This window comes from Schistocerca cancellata, chromosome 9, assembly GCF_023864275.1.
Source record: "Schistocerca cancellata isolate TAMUIC-IGC-003103 chromosome 9, iqSchCanc2.1, whole genome shotgun sequence".
Lineage (NCBI taxonomy): Eukaryota > Metazoa > Arthropoda > Insecta > Orthoptera > Acrididae > Schistocerca > Schistocerca cancellata.
In genome coordinates, this window is record NC_064634.1 from 359,619,775 (window position 1) to 359,643,139 (window position 23,365).

At 42.2% G+C, this 23,365-nt stretch overlaps 1 protein-coding gene across 1 annotated transcript in view; it reads left to right on the forward strand.

The window, feature by feature from the left end:
- LOC126100586 (protein abnormal spindle) overlaps positions 1-23,365 on the forward strand; it is a 209,745-nt gene that overhangs the window by 162,191 nt on the left and 24,189 nt on the right. The window lies entirely within an intron of this gene.

The window sequence follows — 23,365 nt, forward strand, 5'->3', positions numbered from 1 at the left end:
AGGGTGTTAATATAGTAACTTACATGTAGAACAATTAAAAATTAAGACAAATTCAGTTTGTACTCAATGTTTTAAAGTAGCATTGTCATCTCACATAAACTCCGAAGAAAAAAGAATAGAATATTTTAACTGTCAAAATAAATCATTAGTAGACTGTAAATTTTGCGAAAATATTCTGTATACATTTGGGATTCAAAGAAATTATTTCATGTGGAGAATGAAGTCTACAAAACAATAATCAGAAAAGTATCTAGTTAGTGTCAGATGCTTGAAAATGACTGATTTTTGGCCATTGCTCTGTTTTGAGCAGGACTACTTACAGGGAAGCTCCATATTAACAAACCTGCTTTGAAGGAATTCTGACTTTCAATGAAAATCTTCGTCATTCTTCCTGAAATTGTCACAAGAACAATGTGAGTTTGCAGAATGAGATTTTCACTCTGCGGCGGAGTGTGTGCTGATATTAAACTTCCTGGCAGATTAAAACTGTGTGCCGGACCGAGACTCGAACTCGGGACCTTTGCCTTTTGCGGGCAAGGTTCGCAGGAGAGCTTCTGTAAAGTTTGGAAGGTAGGAGACGAGGTACTGGCAGAAATGAAGCTGTGAGGACGGGGCGTGAGTCGTGCTTGGGTAGCTTGGTTGAGCACTTGACCGCGAAAGGCAAAGGTCCCGAGTTCGAGTCTCGATCGGGCACACAGTTTTAATCTGCCAGGAAGTTTCAATGTGAGTTTGGTTTGCTTTTAATAAACCTTGCTTTAAAAAGTGGGTCTTTAAGGAATTAACACTAAACGGTCTGCAAATTGAAGCCTACTAGTGCTGAAATTCCTAACATGTTTACACTGACAAGATATTGGCATCACATTTCTGAATGCTTGCTGCTGTTCCTTTAATTTTCAACCAGTCAACTGTAAGTTGTTAATAGTTATCACAATCAATTCTTGTCAGTTGGTAGGTTGCAGTTTTTGGTTGATAATTTTGAACTCTCAAGTCACCCATGTTACCAGATAAAACAGCTGCAAGGCCTATCCACTTTTTGGCTTAAAAGATATCTGTTTTAGTACAATTAAGATGGCAAGTTGAGAAAAAAATTCACATTATTTCTCATTTGGCCACAAATATGTAAATATAAGAAGATAACGAAACAGATAAGAATACAGAGCATGAACTATAGATTTCTGCACGCAGGTGATGTGATTTAATGTCGCGGAAAATGTTACGTTTATGGCCAATTGCGCATGAACTGGTAATATTGTGATATTTACCCAAGTGTTGGATTCTGCACTGTAAAAGAGTGGAAATTTTGTGTAGTTACAGCCAGTAAACCTAGAAAGCTTACAATTCAGCAGAAAACAGTAGTTCTTATTGTTGAAGACAATCATAACATTAAAATCTTGCATGGCAGAGAAATACGAGGGCAGTTCAATAAGTAATGCAACACATTTTTTTTCTGAGACAGGGGTTGTTTTATTCAGCATTGAAATACACCAGGTTATTCCCCAATCTTTTAGCTACACAACACTATTTTTCAACGTAAGATGGGACCTGGATAAACTGAAAGAACGAGAGGTTGTAGAGAGTTTCAGGGAGAGCATAAGGGAACAATTGACAGGAATGGGGGAAAGAAATACAGTAGAAGAAGAATGGGTAGCTCTGAGGGATGAAGTAGTGAAAGCAGCAGACGATCAAGTAGGTAAAAAGACGAGGGCTAATAGAAATCCTTGGGTAACAGAAGAAATATTGAATTTAATTGATGAAAGGAGAAAATATAAAAATGCAGTAAATGAAGCAGGCAAAAAGGAATACAAATGTCTCAAAAATGAGATCGACCGGAAGTGCAAAATGGCTAAGCAGGGATGGCTAGAGGACAAATGTAAGGATGTAGAGGCTTGTCTCACTAGGGGTAAGGTAGATACTGCTTACAGGAAAATTAAAGAGACCTTTGGAGAGAAGAGAACCACTTGCATGAATATCAAGAGCTCAGATGGCAGCCCAGTTCTAAGCAAAGAAGGGAAGGCAGAAAGGTGGAAGGAGTATATAGAGGGTTTATACAAGGGCAATGTACTTGAGGACAATATTATGGAAATGGAAGAGGATGTAGATGAAGATGAAATGGGAGATACGATACTGCGTGAAGAGTTTGACAGAGCACTGAAAGACGTGAGTCAAAACAAGGCCCCTGGAGTAGACAACATTCCATTAGAACTACTGACGGCCTTGGAAGAGCCAGTCCTGACAAAACTCTACCATCTGGTGAGCAAGATGTATGAGACAGGTGAAATACCCTCAGACTTCAAGAAGAATATAATAATTCCAATCCCAAAGAAAGCAGGTGTTGACAGATGTGAAAATTACCGAACTATCAGTTTAATAAGTCACAGCTGCAAAATACTAATGCGAATTCTTTACAGACGAATGGAAAAACTGGTAGAAGCGGACCTCGGGGAAGATCAATTTGGATTCCGTAGAAATGTTGGAACACGTGAGGCAATACTAACCTTACGACTTATCTTATAAGAAAGATTAAGAAAAGGCAAACCTACGTTTCTAGCATTTGTAGACTTAGAGAAAGCTTTTGACAATGTTGACTGGAATACTCTCTTCCACATTCTAAAGGTGGCAAGGGTAAAATACAGGGAGCGAAAGGCTATTTACAATTTGTACAGAAACCAGATGGCAGTTATAAGAGTCGAGGGGCATGAAAGGGAAGCAGTGGTTGGGAAAGGAGTAAGACAGGGTTGTAGCCTATCCCCGATGTTATTCAATCTGTATATTGAGCAAGCAGTAAAGGAAACAAAAGAAAAATTCGGAGTAGGTATTAAAATTCATGGAGAAGAAGCAAAAACTTTGAGGTTCGCCGATGACATTGTAATTCTGTCAGAGACAGCAAAGGACTTGGAAGATCAGTTGAATGGAATGGACAGTGTCTTGAAAGGAGGATATAAGATGAACATCAACAAAAGTAAAACAAGGATAATGGAATGTAGTCGAATTAAGTCGGGTGATGCTGAGGGAATTAGATTAGGAAATGAGACACTTAAAGTAGTAAAGGAGTTTTGCTATTTAGGGAGTAAAATAACTGATGGTGGTCGAAGTAGAGAGGATATAAAATGTAGACTGGCAATGGCAAGGAAGTCGTTTCTGAAGAAGAGAAATTTGTTAACATCGAGTATAGATTTAAGTGTGAGGAAGTCGTTTCTGAAAGTATTTGTATGGAGTGTAGCCATGTATGGAAGTGAAACATGGACGATAACTAGTATGGACAAGAAGAGAATAGAAGCTTTCGAAATGTGGTGCTACAGAAGAATGCTGAAGATAAGGTGGGTAGATCACGTAACTAATGAGGAGGTATTGAACAGGATTGGGGAGAAGAGAAGTTTGTGGCACAACTTGACTAGAAGAAGGGATCGGTTGGTAGGACATGTTTTGAGGCATCAAGGTATCACAAATTTAGCATTGGAGGGCAGTGTGGAGGGTAAAAATCGTAGAGGGAGACCAAGAGATGAATACACTAAGCAGATTCAGAAGGATGTAGGTTGCAGTAGGTACTGGGAGATGAAGAAGCTTGCACAGGATAGAGTAGCATGGAGAGCTGCATCAAACCAGTCTCAGGACTGAAGACCACAACAACAACAACAACAACAACAATCTCCATTCAATGCTACGGCCTTACGCCACCTTAAAATGAGGGCCTGTATGCCTGCACGATACCATTCCACTGGTCGATGTCGGAGCCAACGTCGTACTGCATCAATAACTTCTTCATCATCCGCGTAGTGCCTCCCACGGATTGTGTCCTTCATTGGACCAAACATATGGAAATCCGACGGTGCGAGATCGGGGCTGTAGAGTGCATATGGAAGAACAGTCCACTGAAGTTTTGTGAGTTCCTCTTGGGTGCGAAGACTTGTGTGAGGTCTTGCGTTGTCATGAAGAAGGAGAAGTTCGTTCAGATTTTTGTGCCTACGAACACGGTGAAGTCGTTTCTTCAATTTCTGAAGAGTAGCACAATACACTTCAGATTTGATCGTTTGACCATGGGGAAGGACATCGAACAGAATAACCCCTTCAGCGTCCCAGAAGACTGTAACCATGACTTTACCGGCTGAGGGTATGGCTTTAAACTTTTTCTTGGTAGGGGAGTGGGTGTGGCGCCACTCCATTGATTGCCGTTTTGTTTCAGGTTCGAAGTGATGAACCCATGTTTCAGCGCCTGTAACAATCTTTGACAAGAAATTGTCACTCTCAGCCACATGACGAGCAAGCAATTCCACACAGATGGTTCTCCTTTGCTCTTTATGGTGTTCGGTTAGACAACGAGGGACCCAGCGGGAACAAACCTTTGAATATCCCAACTGGTGAACAATTGTGACAGCACTACCAACAGAGATGTCAAGTTGAGCACTGAGTTGTTTGATGGTGATCCGTCGATCATCTCGAACGAGTGCGTTCGCACGCTCCGCCATTGCAGGAGTCACAGCTGTGCACGGCCGGCCCGCACGCGGGAGATCAGACAGTCTTGCTTGACCTTGCGGCGATGATGACACACGCTTTGCCCAACGACTCACCGTGCTTTTGTCCACTGCCAGATCACCGTAGACATTCTGCAAGCGCCTATGAATATCTGAGATGCCCTGATTTTCCGCCAAAAGAAATTCGATCACTGCCCGTTGTTTGCAACGCACATCCGTTACAGACGCCATTTTAACAGCTCCGTACAGCGCTGCCACCTGTCGGAAGTCAATGAAACTATACGAGACGAAGCGGGAATGTTTTAAAATATTCCACAAGAAATTTCCGGTTTTTTCAACCAAAATTGGCCGAGAAAAAAAATGTGTTGCATTACTTATTGAACTGCCCTCGTATGATTTGATGCTGTCGTCTTTATGTGGTATGATAAAAAAAAAATGAGGCCTTTGACTGCTGAAACTCGTAGTTCTTGTGCATTAAATAGGAAGAACATTCATGCTTCATTGTTTTCTGACTTAGAAACCATCCTTCCAAAATGCAAAAGTAATGTGTGTTTGGCCCAGCACAGTTTGTACTCGTTGAGACATTTTGCTAGCACCATGAAAAGGGTGTGGTGTCTGTCACTTTTCTCACCTTTATTCACCTTTTTCAAACTTTTTTACTCTTTTTAGGAAGCAAATGTTGTTTACTTTTATTTCCAAATTTCTCTATTCATGTTAGTTTAACTTTTTTTACTATGACTTCCAAATTGTAAAAACTCCATTAAGACAATTTTTATTACTCTGTGTGTTAGAAATTGAGCTTATGTCTCCCACAAACAGAAATACTATCAGCACAGGACACAGATTAGTACTCTCACACTACACATAACATGTAGCACATATTACTAACAATACAGATTAATGATTTACAGCTCAAAACTCAAGAAATTCGTCCCCACGTCAATTGCCATGGTAATACAAAATTCTCATTTCAAAGAGATACTCTAAACCAATAGGAAATTGGCCATTACTATTACACCGTTATTTACTAATATCATCAAACAAAATTAAATTGAAAATAATCATGTCAGAAAATAAAACTTACCACCACATAAAAATCACTAGAAATTCCTAAACTAATATATCCTTGTTGCTCAGCTCCTTGAATGAAACTTTCATTAACTTGTATTACTGTTCTCCATAAAAATCATTACATCGTAATGCATACAGCAGCATTGATATTTCATTAATCATTATCTCATTTACGTTATGTGTTAGTTCATTATGAGTCCCACCTGCGGGTTTGGGGATTAGATTAGGCCCGAGGTATTCCTGCCTGTCGTAAGAGGCGACTAACAGGAGTCTCACACGTTTCAGTCTTTATGTGTTGTTCCCCTGTAGGGTTTGACCTCCATTTTTCAAAATTTTCCCAAAGACTTAGCCAATTGGAGAAAGTCGCCTTACATCGTGCATCGTGTTCATCGTGCCTTCAGATTTTCAATCCACTTTCTCATTGTCACAATGCAGTCCAGCTGATTCTCCATCTCTTGGGCGAGGATACCTTCCGGGGTGCATTTTCCACCATGCACTATGCAGTGTTGCTTTTTGCACTACCAATGACCATAGACTTCTTTGCACCTCATATCCAGCATGGTAGCCAGTCCTTTGTGGTGGGGCCGCCATGTACCCTGTTGGTTGTAGCCCCCTGACAACACAGAGATCGCTCTGCTGATGCTGTTAACTCCCCACGAATGCCAAGGAGTGGATGCCCATCATCTTGGGGCATCGGGACTCCCAGCAATGGCCATCCTGCCAGGTGGCCTTTGCTGTGGCTGGGTGGCAAGTGTGGGGAGGGCCCCTGGTCAGTGTGGGTGGCATCAGGGCAGGTGACTTGCAATGAAGCGTACTACGTCATCACTTGCTGGTGAACAAACACCAGCAGTCCCTAAACATTCCAAGTCTCAGTGCAGTGCAAGAAAGTACGACCCAAAATCATTCCCCTCCCTGGCCACAACATGGGAGGAATGTCAGGCTAAGGATGGCAGTGAGCCTTATTCACCCAGATACCTCGTACATACGAGAACTGATGAGGACTCCTTTGTTTTGATGAAGCCACAGTTTTTTGTAGAGCTTTTAGAGGACAAGTTTGGGGAGGTGGAGCGCTTGTCCAAAATGCTCTCTGGGTCTGTTTTGATAAAAACAGCATCCTTTGCCCAGTCACGGACTTAACTCGCTTGTAACAAGTTGGGGTATGTTTCTGTTACCATCATGCCACATAAAAGCTTAAATATGGTCCAGGGTATTATCCTCCGCAGGGACCTTCTTTTGCAGTCTAACGACGAGCTGTGCGCCAATTTAGAGTGGTGAGGTGTTCATTTCATGCTGCGCGTCCATCGGGGTCCGAGGGATAATCTGGTTGCCACCAGTGCCTTCATATTGGCACCTTAGCAGAGAAGGTCAAGGTGACGGTCTACCACTGTGATATCAAGCCATATATCCCTCCCCTGATGTGGTGCTTTAAGTGCTGGAAGTTAGGCTACTGTCTTCCCTCTGTATCTCCAGCGTCACATGTCGAGATTGTGGCCGTCCATCATATCCCAGTAATCCATGTTCCTCCACCTCCCATCTGTGTCAACTGCGGAGAGCACCATTCACCTTGCTCGCCAGACTGCAGGATTTTACAGAAAGAGAGGAAAATCATTGAATACAAAACCCTGGACCGACTGACCTACATTGAGGCTAAGAGAAAATATGAGCATCTACATCCTGTGGCTATGACCTCCTCCTACACCGCTGTTACAAGAACAGTTATAGCCCCATCAGTTTCACAAATTCCAGTTGGCTTTCAGAGCCAGAAGGTTACACCTGCCCCCTTGATGGTGGGGCGCACTTCTCCTACTTCAGGAGCACTGCCCCCCCCTCCCCCCCCCCCACCCCCAACTTCTCAGCCGGAGAGGCGTAAGTCTTCTTCGGCTCCTCTCGCCGGGAAGGGGTACCTTGGGTCACTCCCTTCCCAGGTTTCTGCTAATGGGAAAGATGACGCACGCCAGTGGCGTTGCACCCACACCACCGCTACCTACAAGCTCTGCATCTGAGGATATGGAGGAGATTCGGATGTCCACTGAGGACATAGATCTCGCCGGACCCTCAGACACAATAGATATAGACTGCTGAGGCAATAAGTCAGTGGCAGCAGGTGACCCTGAGGCGTAAACTGCCTCATTGAATGTTCCATGCCTTCCCAGTCACACGATGACATCATCCTCCAGTGGAATTGCGGCGGTTTTCTCCACCACCTGGCTGAGTTGCGGCAACTGTTAAGCTTTACACCTGCTTTCTGCATTGCGCTCCAGAAAACCTGGTTCCTGGAAATGCGGACCCCTGCCCTCTGCATCTATAAGGGATATTACAGGAACCGTAGCGACCATAATCGAGTGTCAGGTGGAGTCTGCATTTATGTCCTAAACTCGGACTGTAGTGAAACTGTGCCCCTTCAAACCCCTCTTGAAGCTGTGGCTCTCAGAATTAGGACGACATAAGAAATAACTGACTGCAATGTATATCTTCCTCCAGATGGTGAAGTACCCCTGAATGTATTAGCTGCACTGATGGTCAGCTCCCTAAACCTGGAGATTTTAACGCCCATAACCCCTTGTGGGGTGGCACCGTGCTTACTGGCCAAGGCAGAGATGTCAAAGCTTTACTCTTTTAGTTCGACCTCTGCCTCTTAAATACTGGGGCTGCCACACATTTCAGTTTGGCTTGTGGTATTTACTCGGCCATTGATTTATCCATTTGCAGCCCGGGACGTCTCCCATGTATCCACTGGAGAGCACATGACGACCTGTGTGGTAGTGACCTCTTCCCTATCTTCCTGTCACTGGCCCGGCGACAAGCCCACAGACGCCTGTACAGATGGGCTTTAAACAAGACAGACTGGGAAACTTTGATCTCTGCCATCACTGCTGACTCTCCCCTCATGGTAACATTGATGTGATGGTTAATCAGGTGATAACGACAATTATTACTACAGCGGAAAATGCAATATCTCGCTCTTTAGGGTGCCCCTGGCGAAAGGCAGTCCTTTGGTGCTCGTCGAAAGTCGCTGAGGCAATTAAGGAGCATCAGCGAGCTCTACAGCGGCATAAACGGCACCCTTCCCTGGAGCATCTCATAGCATTTAAGTGGCTCCGTGCCTGCGTTCACCAGCTTATAAAAAGACAGAAGCAGGAGTGTTGGGAGAGATACGTCTAGACCATTGGGTGCCATACCTACCTTCCCAAGTCTGGATGAAGATCGGACACCATTTTGGGTACCAGACCTCAACAGGTGTTCTTGGCATTACCATCAATGGCGTGTTACCTTCTGGCGCATACACAATTGCCAAGCGCTTCGCTCGAGCCTCTGTGTCGGAGAACGGCCCCCCCAACATTTCGCACTCTCAAACTGCGGATGGAAAGGAAAGACCTCTTGTTCGCTACACGCCACAGTGAACCCTATAATGCCCAATTTACAGAATGGAATCTCCTCAGTGCCCTTGCACATTACCCCAACACAGCTCCTAGGCCGTATAGGATCCAGGGTCAGATGATTAAACATCTCTCATCTGACTACAAGTGACTTCTGATCATCTTCAGCTGGATCTAGTGCGATGGCATCTTTCCATCATAATAGTGGGAGAGCACCATCATTCCGGTCTTCATACCCGGTAAAAACCGCCTTGATATGGATAGCTATCGGTCCATCAGCCTCACCAACATTTATTGTAAGCTGCTGGAACGTATGGTGTGTTGGCGGTTGGGTTGAGTCCTGGAGTCATGTCGCCTATTGGCTCCATGTGAGGGTGGCTTCTGCAAGGGTCGCTCTACCACTGATAATCTTGTGTCCCTCGAGTCTGCCATCCGAACAGCCTTTTCCAGACGCCAACACCTGGTTACCATCTTTTTTTGTTCACAAAAAGCGTACGACATGACCTGGCGATATCGTATCCTTGCCACATTATACGAGTGGGGTTCCCGTGGCCCGGTCCCGATTTTTATCCACAATTTCATCTTGCTTTGTACTTTCTGTGTCCAAGTTGGTGCCTCCCATAGTTTCCCCAATCTCCAGGAGAATGGGGTCCCGCAGGGCTCCGTATTAAGTGTATCTCTATTTTTAGTGGTCATTAATGGTCTAGCAGCAGCTGTAGGGCCGTCTGTCTCACCTTCTCTGTATGCAGACGACTTCTGCATTTCGTTCTGCTCCACCAGTACTGGTATTGCTGAGTGGCACTTACAGGGAGCCATCCGCAAGGCGCAGTCATGGGCTCTAGCCCATGGTTTCCAGTTTTCGGCCGCAAAGTCGTGTGTTATGCACTTCTGTTGGCGTCTTACCATTCATCCAGAATCAGAACTATACCTTAATGACGATCCACTCACCGTTGTGTAGACATATTGATTGTTAGGACTGGTTTCGACGCCCGATTGACTTGACTTCGTCAGCTTAAGCAGGGGTGCTGGCAGCACCTCAATGCCCTCAGCTGCCTGAGGAACATCAACTGGGGTGCAGATTGCTCTACACTGCTGCAGCTCTACAGAGCCCTTGTTCAATCCCACCTTGACTATGGGAGTGTGTTTTAATGTTTGGTGGCACCCTCAGCGTTGCGTTTACTCGACCCAGTGCACCACTGTGGTGTTCGCCTAGCGACAGGAGCTTTTAGGATGAGTCCGGTGACCAGCATCCTGGTGGAGGCTGGAGTCCCTCCATTGCAGGTTAGGTGTGTGCAATTGCTCTCCAGTTACATTGCACATGTTTGTAGTTCTCCTGCTCATCCGAATTACCGTCTCCATATCCCGTCCACGGCGGTTCATCTCCCTCATTGGCAGCCAATGTCAGGGCTTACAATTGTGATCCCTTTTCTCTGCACTGGAGTCCTTGCCTTTACCACCTATACTTAAGGTTCATTCACGAACACCTCCATGGTGTACACCTAGGCCGCAGCTTTGCCTGGCCCTTTCACATGGCCCTAAGGACTCAGTTAACCTTGCGACACTTTGCTGACACTTCCTCTTGACTGTCGACATGTACCGGGGCCATGAAGCGGTTAACACCAATGGCTGATGGTCACATTGGCTTTTCTTATGGTCATGGAGGACATATAGAACAGCCCTCCTTACCAGATGGCTGCAGTGTTTCCACTGCAGGGCTGGCGGCCATATCTTGTGCTCTTGAGCACATCCACTCATGCCCAAGCGAGTCATTTCTCCTGTGTACTGACTCCTTGAGCAGTCTACAAGCTAGTGACCAGTGCTACCCTCATCATCTTTTGGTAGGGACCATACAGGAGTCCATCTGTGCCCAGGAACGGTCCAATCATTCAGTTGTGTTTGTCTGGACCCCAGGTCACGTCGGCATCCCAGGCAACGAACTTGCCTACAGGCTGGCCAAACAGGCTACGTGGAAATCGCTTATGGAGACTGCTTCTCTGAATTTGACCTGCGTTCAGTATTATACTACAAGGTTTTGCAGCTTTTGGAGACGGAATGGCATAACCTCAGTACACACAAAAAGCTGCATGCCATTAAGGAAGCTATGAATGTGTGGGAGACCTCTGTGAGCGCCTCTCGCAGGGGCTGTGTGGTTCTCTGTCTGGTCAGCATTGGCCATACGTGGCTGACACAGGGTTACCTCCTCCATTGTTAGGACCCACCTCGGTGTTGTTGTGGCTCATGAATGACGGTCGTCCATCTCTTGCTGGACTGCCCACTTCTAGCAGCTCTGCGGCTGACTTTTAACTTTCCCAGCACCCTACCTTCAGTGTTGGGCAACAATGCCTCAACAGCAGGTTTAGTTTTAAGTTTTATTCGTGAGAGTGAGTTTTATCATTTGCTCTAAGTTTTAGCACATGTCCTCCTGTTCACGTAGTCCGGCATTCTCTGAGAGATTAATCACAGCGTCTCTAACCTTTCCCATCAATTGAAAATTCACTGTCGATATCTTGGGCATGTTATCTATCGACTCGTTCCGTTCTTCTTGATGAAACATCAGTTCTGCTGGTGTGAAATTTGTGGTGGTAGTGGGCAAATGGTTCATGATCTCCTTAAATTTCCCCAGGTAGCCAGTCTATGTGTTTTGTCTGGCATGGCAACATGTACGCATAAATCTATTTAGTCTCTTAAAAGTCAATGCTGTGGAATTCCCTTCAGGGTGGTACCTTGAGGTATTTGTTTATACCCACTATGGCTAATCCCTTTCTCGAAGCAAAACAGGTAAAATTGAAAGCATTATCCGACAGTACTGCACGTGGCTTGCCCATACATCGAACGAAGTCATTAGGTAATCACTTTGGAAATGGTGCACACATTGCCGTCCTTAACGGGTACACCTTTATACATGTTTTGTGAAGACATCAAAGAAAGCAACCATATACTTACAGCCGCCATTGGCCCATAAACTTCCACACAAGTGACTGTTAGGGACTTGTCTAGCACTAATGAATGCAGTGGACCTGTACTGCCTTGATTGTTTGGCTTCATCTTTTGACATAACTGACAAATGGCTCCATACATCGTGTATGCACAATATAAGCTTCTTTTCAAAGTCACTAGGAATCCAAACCCACCAATTCTTTGCATTTTCTCTCCTCCTATGAAATTATACTTCATCTACAATATTATATAACTTGTTTATTTTTTATTTGACACGTCTAGTTCCATCATAGCCATTGTCATCAGCAAATCTCAAAGGTCATGGAACATGTCAGTACATGAAATTACAACATAAAAAGAATAACAGATAAAATAAAATGTTTATGGACCTAAAACAAGGCAAGTCAGAAGTTTAAGTAAATGTAATCAATAATATAACATAGGAATCAGCTTAATTTTTCAAAGAAGTCATCATCAGAATAGGAGTAGTGACCCATGAGTAACTTATTCAGTTTTATGTGAAAGCACACAGATTACTGCTAAGATTTCTGAATTCTTGTGGTAGCTTATTGAAAGTGGATGCAGCAGTATTCTGCACGCCTTTCTGCACAAGAGTCAAGGAAATGTGATTAAAATGTAGATTGGTTTTCTGCCTAGTATTAACTGAGAGTGAAAGATGCTATTTCATGGGAATAAGCTGATACTGTTAATAAGAAACAACAGAAAAGAATGCATATATTGAAAGGCCAGTATCAGAATACTCAGACTAATGAGCAGGGGTCGATGAGAGGTTCGGGTTCTTGGGTTCTTACACCACTTTTTGCCTGAACCGCCTGTTTCTGAGCCAAAAATATTGTTTGAGAATGGGAAGACTTACCTCAAAATGTAATACCATAAATCGTAAGCAATTGAAAATAAGCAAAATGGACTTAATTCAGAAACCGTTTGAACAGTAAAAGTCGCAGCATTAAGTCTTTGAACAACATTCTGAACGTGGACTTTCCATGACAGTTTACTATCTGTCTGAAGACCTAGAAATCTGAACTATTCAGTTTCACCAATCATAAGCCCATTATGTGAAATTAAAACGTTGAGTTTTGTTGAATTGTATGTTAGAAACTGTAAAAACTGAGTCTTACTGTGATGTAGTGTTTGTTTATTTTCTACAAGTGATGAACTTATGTCTTGAACTGCTCTGTTCGAAACAGTGCCAAGGTTTCACTTAACATCCTTCACTACCAAGCTAGTGTCAGCAGCAGACAGAAATATTTTAGGATCACATGTAATACTACAGGGCATATCATTTATATAAATAAGGAACAGGAGTGGCCCCAGCAGTGATCCTTGGGGCATCCCCCAATTAAACATGGCCCACACAGACCTCATGCCATAGCCATTGTCAACACTTTGGAGAAGGACCTTTTGCTGTCTGTTATTAAAGTAAGAGGTGCATCAGTTGTGAGCCACTACCCATACTCCACAGTGGTCCAACTTCTGGAGCAACATTTTGTGGTCAACTCATATGCCTTAGTCAAAACAAAAAAACAAAAAAAATGCCTAGCATTTGAAACCTTCGGTTTAATTCATCCAGTACATCACAGAGAAAAGTGAATATAGCATTTTCATTTGATAAACCTCTTGTGAAACTGAACTGTGCATTTGATAGCAAATTACGTGAAATAAAATGATGAATTGTCTTTGCATACATACCAATAATTTTAGCAAACACTGATGACATTGGAATAGGTCTAAAATTGTCCTCATTATCCCTTTCTTCATTTTTGTATAATGGCTTTATTAGTGAGTACTTCAAGCATTCAGGAAACTGACCGGTCTTAAAGCAAAAGCTACAAATAAGGCTAAGTACAGGGCTAATATGGGCAACATGGTACTTCAGTGTTCTGCTAGGTATTCCATCATATCCACGAGTGTCCTTAGTCTTCAGTGATTTAATTATTGACTCAATCTACCCCTTGTTAGTATCACAGAGTAGTAGTTCAGACACACAGCTAATTTTTGGATCTTCCTGTAAAGTGAACCAAAAACCCTCTCTAGTACCGTTTTTTACGTACATGGCCACTCCCCCACTTTGCAAAGAACTTCTTGAAAGCAGTGTGGCTTCAGCTGCCAGAGGCTGCAGTTTGTGTGTGTGTGTGTGTGTGTGTGTGTGTGTGTGTGTGTGTGTGTGTGTGTGTGACAAAGGTCTAGATGGTCGAAAGCTTATATTGTGACAGTCTTCTTGGTGTGCCGATCTGCGACTCACCATCTCCACTATATGGTAAGTGGCAACTTTCCTTTACATAATATTGTTACATTCCGTCCTGGATTTTCTATTATTCGATTTATCTCTAATACCTCTTCTATTTTGATGAAATATGCTAATTCTTTAACTGCTTGGATACCTGACTTCCTTTGAAGATGATTCCTTTGTTAGAGACTCTTTCTTTAAGCAGGGATACCTGTCAGCCGACTTCAATCTAAAAAAGGTGCAGTCCTAACACTAACTATTACAGAAGTTTTCCCATGAGTAATGAGTAATTCCATCGTCGCCCACTGCACTGTCACCTATAAGCATTGCTAGCCCCCCCCCCCCTCCCCTTTTCCCATACCTATTGAGGTGCAGGGCATGCCCAGTGAAACCCGATCTGTTGATAGACTCAACTGGCACCACTGTAATATGAGCCATGCCCTCCGCCATCAGTGACTTCTCCAGCCTATTGTTAACAGCCCTAACAGCAGCATTAAGATGCAGCTGATTGTGGCACCAAAACAGTTATGCGAAGTGCATGTTTGTGCCTCCAGTTTGAGTAGCTATCTTTACCAGGTCACAATTTACAGCATACTCCCCGACCCTCTCAAGAATATTCCCACCTCCATCCAAAATCACTACCTGATCCTCCTTTATAAAAATCCCTACATAACTCTCCTATGTTAACAGACATCTGAGGCAATCCTGCACTAGGATTCAAAATGTTGGTGACTCAGTCCCCAACACTTCCCGCAACTGCTGGTCCACACCTGTGTCATGCGAACTACCTAGCATCAGAATCTTTTTCTTTCTGTTAGAATTTGCATTTGACTCAGGCTGAGGACTGCTACATGTTTCCTACGCCTACACCTACAGCTACAAGAGACTCCTCCTCATTAAACTCTGACTTCTGTGTAAGTGGTGATCCTGATGCCTCTGAAGTAATTTCCAAACTTCTGACCGATAGTAATCATGTTCTGGTGCAATCGAGCCATACTATGGAATAATTCCAAGTAATATCTTCGATTCAATTTATCTTGCATTAGCAAAGTAGTAAAATCCCCTGTTTGTTCTTCTACAGTTGTTTCACAATTTAGCCCTTCTGATAATTGAAATAGAGCTTCTTGCAAGACGTGAATGTAACAACTTAAAAGTTTGCAAAAATGTTAATGCTTGGTGATAACAATATACAGTTGTATGCGATCCATATGGATAATAGTTGAATTTCTGGGAAACCAAAATCACAGCCAATACTTCCTGCTCTGTTGTCATATGAGATCACTCACATGGAAACAAGGTCCTACTGGCGAATGCTTCGGGACAAAATGTCGGTATTCCATCAGTTGTCCTTGTTTGAAATAGATACACACCCAATCCGACCAAGGATGCGTCTGTCATCATACCAAACTGCAATAACAAATTTAGATGATATAGTAATCTTGAATTCACTAACACTCTTCCATCATTGACTGCTTCTTGACATTCATTTGCCCACTGTCATCTTATGTTTTTGCAAAGCAGGTTCAATAATGCTTTGGCGTTCAATGACTGATCTGGAATGAATCAGCGGAAAAATGAAGCAAGGCTGACAAACATTGTAAATTGTCTCTTAGTCTTTGGTGCTGGAAAGTTTTCAATTACACGTACGTTTTCTGAATCTGGTAAAATTCCATGTGAATCAAATAAGTGACCTAAGAACTTCATCTTTGCAAGTTAACAATTACTCGACTTTTTAAAAGCTTCCACTACATGAGCTAATAATTCTACATATTATTGCCAAGTCGATGTGTGTATCAAGTAAAGTAAGCATTCACAAATAAAGTCGGCCGACTTTGGAAGGTAGTTCGAAATACCTAGTCCCGGGTCTGTATAAACACTCCAGCAATCACATTAAGGATGACTGTAAGAAGTTTGAACAGATAGCTTCTTCCTGCATAAAGGAATGCTGTTCACTTCCTTGAGGTTTGTCCAAGGTTTATTTGCCAGTAAGAAGTATGAATGTCAATACTGGTCAAATTTTTGAATCAACTTGTCTTTATTCTCTGATTATGTGCATACAGGAATAATAATCGCACTCACTACCTGGGCATCAAAGACAAGGCGAATCTTGTTTCACAGAGGAAGACCGCACTGCAGTTCCTTCTCTAAATCCTCGCACAAACAAAAAAAATGGCTGACATCGAAATAAGTGTCCAAGGAATAGAAAAGCAACTGGAATCACTCAACAGAGGAAAGTCCACTGGACCTGATGGGATACCAATTCGATTCCATACAGAGTACGCGAAAAAACTTGCCCCCATTCTAACAGCTGTGTACCGCAAGTCTCTAGAGGAACGGAAGGTTCCAAATGATTGGAAAAGAGCACAGGTAGTCCCAGTCTTCAAGAAGGGTCGTCGAGCAGATGCACAAAACTATAGACCTATATCTATGATGTCGATCTGTTGTAGAATTTTAGAACATGTTCTTTGCTCGAGTATCATGTCGTTTTTAGAAACCCAGAATCTACTCTGTTGGAATCAACATGGATTCCAGAAACAGCGATCGTGTAAGACCCAACTCGCTTTATTTGTTTATGAGACCCAGAAAATATTAGATACAGGCTCCCAGGTAGATGCTATTTTCCTTGACTTCAGGAAGGCGTTCGATACAGTTCCGCACTGTCGCCTGATAAACAAAGTAAGAACCTACGGAATATCAGACCAGCTGTGTGGCTGGATTGAAGAGATTTTAGCAAACAGAACACAGCATGTTGTTACCAACGGAGAGACGTCTACAGACATTAAAGTAACCTCTGGCGTGCCACAGGGGAGTGTTATGGGACCATTGCTTTTCAAAATATATATAAATGACCTAGTAAATAGTGTCAGAAGTTCCATGCGGCTTTTCGCGGATGATGCTGTAGTATACAGAGAAGTTGCAGCATTAGAAAATTGTAGTGAACTGCAGAAAGATCTGCAGCGGGTAGGCACTTGGTGCAGGGAGTGGCAACTGACCCTTAACATAGACAAATGTAATGTATTGCGAATACATAGAAAGAAGGATCCTTTATTGTATGATTATATGATAGCGGAACAAACACTGGTAGCAGTTACTTCTGTAAAATATCTGGGAATATGCGTGCGGAACGATTTGAAGTGGAATGATCATATAAAATTAATTGTCGGTAAGGCGGGTACCAGGTTGAGATTGGTTGGGAGAGTCCTTAGAAAATGTAGTCCATCAACAAAGTAGGTGGCTTACAAAACACTCGTTCGGCCTATACTTGAGTATTGCTCATCAGTGTGGGATCCATACCCGATCGGGTTGACGGAGGAGATAGAGAAGATCCAAAGAAGAGCGGCGCGTTTCGTCACAGGGTTATTTGGGAACCGTGATAGCGTTACGGAGATGTTTAGCAAACTCAAGTGGCAGACTCTGCGAGAGAGGCGCTCTGCATCGCGGTGTAGCTTGCTCGCCAGGTTTCGAAAGGCTACATTTCTGGATGAGGTATCGAATATATTGCTTCCCCCTACTTATACCTCCCGAGGAGATCACGAATGTAAAATTAGAGAGATTCGAGCGCGCACGGAGGCTTTCAGACAGTCGTTACTCCCGCGAACCATACGTGACTGGAACAGAAGATGGAGGTAATGAAAGTGGCACATAAAGTGCCCTCCGCCACACACCGTTGGGTGGCTTGCGGAATATAAATGTAGATGTAGATGTAGATCTTGCTATGTTACCACCAGTAGCAGGATACTATAGGGGCTGCTGGAGGGTTTGATCAAATCCCATGAAATTATGTGATAATATTCTCTTCTACTGCCAATTTGGGCTTCCAGGGTATGGGATAAAATTTATGGCAGACGCGTTTGGTGTGGGAAGCTTTTGAGGTGACAAGTGTGTCCTTTTAAGAGACTTGGCCTTTCCTCAAAGAAATTGTAATAATTATTAATTAATTGCTGTTTGACTCTTCTGGTCGTGTGTGATATTCTTGGACCCTTCTGATTTCTTACAGAGTTGATCATTCAAGCTGCATATTTTTTCCTTTTGTTTAGTTCCATGAACACCTTTGGTTAATGTTAGTAATTAGTTATATGCATGACCCTCTGCAGTATTTCTCATGCTTAGTCTCCCTTATCAACAGGTCTACTTTAACTTTGGCACCATCTAACCTAATTATAAGCTTTCCAGTAGAGAAGTCAATTTTTCCATCCTCGCATATGCTTTCCCATCCTATGAATTAAGATTGCCAATATTGAATTACCAGTATACCTTCATATATCAACCAACACAATATGCCCCTGTTGAAGCACAAAAAGGCAGGTATGTCCTTTTTAAAAGATTCTGACAGAAAAGTGAAGAACCAGCTGCCTCAGTCCTCATTCTGACTTCCTCACCAACAATTTTGGCATACAAACATGTTACCACTCTTTTAACACAGAGCATTCTAAATCCTTTTACCCAATCTCTCTTTGTAATTACACCTGCCTACTTGACACCTCCATCTCACTGCTATATTTTTATATCCCCTTGTTTCCCGTTGATTTATAGTATATCCCAAAGCCATTGCATTCTCTCTCACTTACACTGTCTCCTTTTTTGTCTTTCATTCCCCCTGCCACTGTCTCCACCATACCTCGCCAGCTCAAAAATTCTGGGAGGTCCAAATTATTTTTACCCCTATACTCAATGTGTTCCAAATTTGAGCCAAAAATGCGCTCTCCCCATGACCTATAAGTTAAAGTTCACTGGTCTGGGAGGTTAAAGACACCCCAAGCCTATGGATGGTATCCACTCATTTGTAGTTTCCACTTCCACTGTATCCTCTCTCTTTCGTTCCAACTGTTTCTATCTCCAGCCATATCTCTAGCTCTTTTGCTGCTACTCCCTCTCACTGACCATCAATATCTCCTCTCTCTTTGGATCCCACTGCTATTGTCTTTATCTATCTCTTTTTCTTCTTCACTGCCACTTTCCCTCTGCTACCAATGACTATCTCCTCTTGGTTGCTTATATGCGAATATGTTCACATGGTAAAGCTTTAGGTGAGGGAAGTGGAATGGAAATTGATGCAGCTGGTTCTCCACTTTCCTGTCAGTCATTTAAAGAGGAATACATTCGCCTCTTCTGTGCTCCGACACGAACATTTTTCTGCTGGTTTCCTTCTTTTCCCTGCTACAACTGGGTGCTTTGCTTATATAAAATGAATTCATTAGGTCAGTAAAGTTTTGACAGTTAATTTATATACTTGACACTTTTATATACTTTGACACCTAAAACTTGCACTACAAATATTGTGGAAACGGAAAGCGCTATTGACGTGTGGTTTACATAGAATGTATTGGTAGTGAGGGGCTCTATTGTTATCCAGTCAACAGATTTTAACAATACTAAGAAAGTGTATTTTTTGTGCAATCATACATTTTTTTTTAAAGTGGAACAATGCCTATTGACATTGACAAACTAAAAGTGGTGTAAATTAGAAAGTCATTCATGTTTGTTGCAGGACTCTAATGGGAACATTTATGAGATATTGTATTTTGAAACACTTTCACACTGACACTTGTTTGTGCGTCAACTGGTATAGCTGCAATGTACAATGTCGTTATATTTGCTTACAGTGTGGTTGTGTGTTTCTTGAGTGCATTGCAACTTGCTAGACAATCAGGGTGTGACAGTCCAAGCAAAGATTGTGAGATGAAAATGTGATTTCACAATGCAGAAAAACATGACATGCTCATAGTGTGTGGAGAGCGTAGGAAGAATGGAGTTCGTTCTTTGTACGGTGTATGCTGCAAGATATCCCAATAGACACTGACCTTCATGGCAATTTTATATCAAAATCTTCAACCAGTTACGTGAAAGTGATAGTTCAGCATGTAGAAAACAACAAAAGAGGGGGAAATTAATGTTCTTGATGCTGTTGCAGTTTATTCACACGAGTCAGGAAAGTGTCCCACACATTCCTCATCAATATAGGTCCCATCGCAACCACATGTCTCTTCATCAAGAGCTACATGGAAATGATTGAGAATTGTGTTACATGGGCATAAAGATTGGATACTCCATATGTATCATATCTTGTTTAGTGATGAAGTGACACTTACCAATCATGGCCAGATAAACTGTCAAAACAAGCATTGTTGGTCTGTTGACAATGCCCACTGACTTCGTCATGTGGATCGTCAGTGTCCATGGACTGTAAACGTGTGGTGTGGGATAGTGAGCTATCAGCTCACAGGCCCATTTTTCATAGACGGAACACTGAAGGTGCACAAGTATTGCAGCGTCTTAAGAGACCATCTTCCATGGGTGCCAGATGATGATCCTCTTGGAACTAGGAGGAACTTTCGGTACCAATATGATAGCTATCCGAGCCCCTAGTGTACAAAGTATTACAGCATGTCTTCATGCAGTGTTTCTAAATCGTCAAATAGGGCACAGAGGACCTGTACCTTGACCCACTTATTCCCCAGATTTGACGCATGTAGACTTTTTTCTGTGGGGAAAGCTGAAAGACGCTGTCTACAAGGACAAACTAAGTACACCCAATGATATGCAATGACTTAATACTGCAGCCTGCTTGGATGTATCAGCTAAAACGCTAGCATGTGTGCAACAATCGTTCCATACCAGATTGGAAGTGCGTATTGAACATAACTTGTGATTGTCAGTTGTCTCAATACTTGTCAGAATCCACATAACTAATGTATGCACTTGCATTGTTCTTGACTGTGCTACCACAGATGTTGTACAAATATCAGTGTGGGAACTTTGCAAAATACAATATCTTGTAAACAACTTGTTCTAGAATCCTGCAACAAACACCACTGACATTCTGATTTACCCTACTTTTAGTTTGTTAATGTCAATAGGCATTTTTCTATTTAAAAAAGTGTGTGTTTGCACAAAGCATACACTGCCTGTGTACTATCTCTTTATTGGCTAACAATACGAGCTCGTGACTACCAATCCATTCTGTGAAAATTGACAGATCTACAGCACTTTCTATTTCCGCAATATTTGCGTTGCAAGTTTTAGGTGATTCACCCTGTAAACTTACACACATTTGTACACTTTGATACATATAAACAGGAAAAAAGTAGTCATAATATACGGTTAACGCAAAATCATTTGCTTTAAATTTTTTCTGAATACTTCGTTCATAAGTCGCAATTCGTCACTAAATGGTCAGCTTATGATTAGTGATAATATTTTTAGAAATAATTTACTGAATTTGCCATCTTTCCAGTTTTACATAATTTTTAGGTCATTTTGAGTTCTTTTCAGGTATGTTAAAACCCTTTTAGGCCAATTTGTGGAGTTCACTACCACTTTGGGCATATTTGTACAGATGTGAAGTGCACATTATACAGAGGGAGCACGTCACTAATTTCTATTGGTAAAAAAATGGCATCTTAAAAATGTAGTGTCATGACCTGAGAACCCTTGCAATGACCCTAGAATGCTCGCCATGTGTTCATTATTTCAGTTAAAAACTATATTTACACTTCAGACTGGACCTTACATGCTTAACGATGGTAACTTTTAACCACTAGATCTGGGTAACGAATAATTGTATCAAAAAAAGTTCCCTGAGAACATCATAAGAACACATGATAAAAATTTTGATGATTTGCCATGAAGAGAACTGATACGAGACCATCCCCACAACAGATTTTTTTCTTCTTCCCCCTCCCCTCTCCAGGAACTGCTCATGAACAAATGGTGCTTTCATAAGCTGCCTAAGATCCACTCCACGCGCCACACCACACCTATGCAAAAGAACCAACAGATTAGCTCAGTTTGTTTGGGTGGAGGAAGTATGTAATGTTTAATTTTTGTACTGTAGGATAGCTACAGTATGCCCATTCTTCTGTTGGGTATACAAGTAGTCACTATGCCAAGGGGTATCCAAAGCACTTGACCTCTTACCTCTGTGATCAATAGAATCCTAGATATGACACCCTTGGAAAAATCACATTTTGGCACATGGCTTTTTGCAGCACAGTGTACGGACCAATACATTTGTGTGAAAGGAAAAATGGCCACACCCCATCCAGGATCAGAACAGAGAATTTATTATGGTCTTAATCGGCGTCTTTGGTAGGATAGTATCAAAAATGAAATCAATTCATTTGTGCCATATCTGTTTATTGAAATAACCTGGCACATTTTAACATCTTTTTAAAACATTCTATCATTTTTAGTCACCTTTATAAAATATTGTCACCTTTCTCAAGCCACCAATACTCCTCACCCTGCATGGGCTTCATATAAAATATTTAATTGCTAAACCAATGTTTGGGAATAGAACCTATCATCAGTAGCATATATTATGTAGCTCTGTATCAAATTATTAGAATATAATTGACATGCACATAATTTAACGTAGAGGCAGATAATATATGCCGCTGGCGATGGCCCTCATGCCTGAATACCAGTATGGCAAATTAATATATTACATGATGTGTAGAATGTACGAGTCTGGCGACATACCACCTGACTTTTAGAAAAGCATCATCCACACAATTCCGAAGATGGTAAGAGCTGACAAATGCGAGAATTATCGCACGATCAGCTTAACAGCTCATGCATCCAAGTTGCTTACAAGAATAATATACAGAAGAATGGAAAAGAAAATTAAGGATGTGCTAGATGATGATCAGTTTGGCTTTAGGAAAGGTAAAGGCATGAGAGAGGCAATTCTGATGTTGCGCTTAATAATGGAGGTAAGACTAAAGAAAAATCGAGACATGTTCATAGGATTTGTTGACTTGGAAAAAGTGTTTGACAATGTAAAATGGTGCAAGATGTTCAAAATCCTGAAAAAAGTAGGTGCAAGCTGAAGAGTGAGATGGGTCCTGTACAATATGTAAAACAGCCAAGAGGGAATAATAAGAGTAGACGACCAAGAACAAAGTGCTCATATTAACAAGGGTGTAAGACAATGATGTAGCCTTTCGCCCCTACTGTTCAGTCTGTACATCAAGGAAGCAATGATGGAAATAAAAGAAAGGTTCAGGACTGGAATTAAAATTCAAGGTGAAAGGATATCGAGGATACAAATCACTGATGACATTGCTGTCTTAAGTAAATGTGAAGAAGAATTACATGATCTGCTTAACATAATTAACAGTCTAATGAGTACAGAATATGGACTGAGAGTAAATCAAAGAAGTAATGTGAAGTTGTAGAAATGAGAACAGTGAGAATCTTAACATCAGGATTGATGGTCATGAAGTAGGTGAAGTTAAGGAATTCTGCTTCCTAGGCAGTAA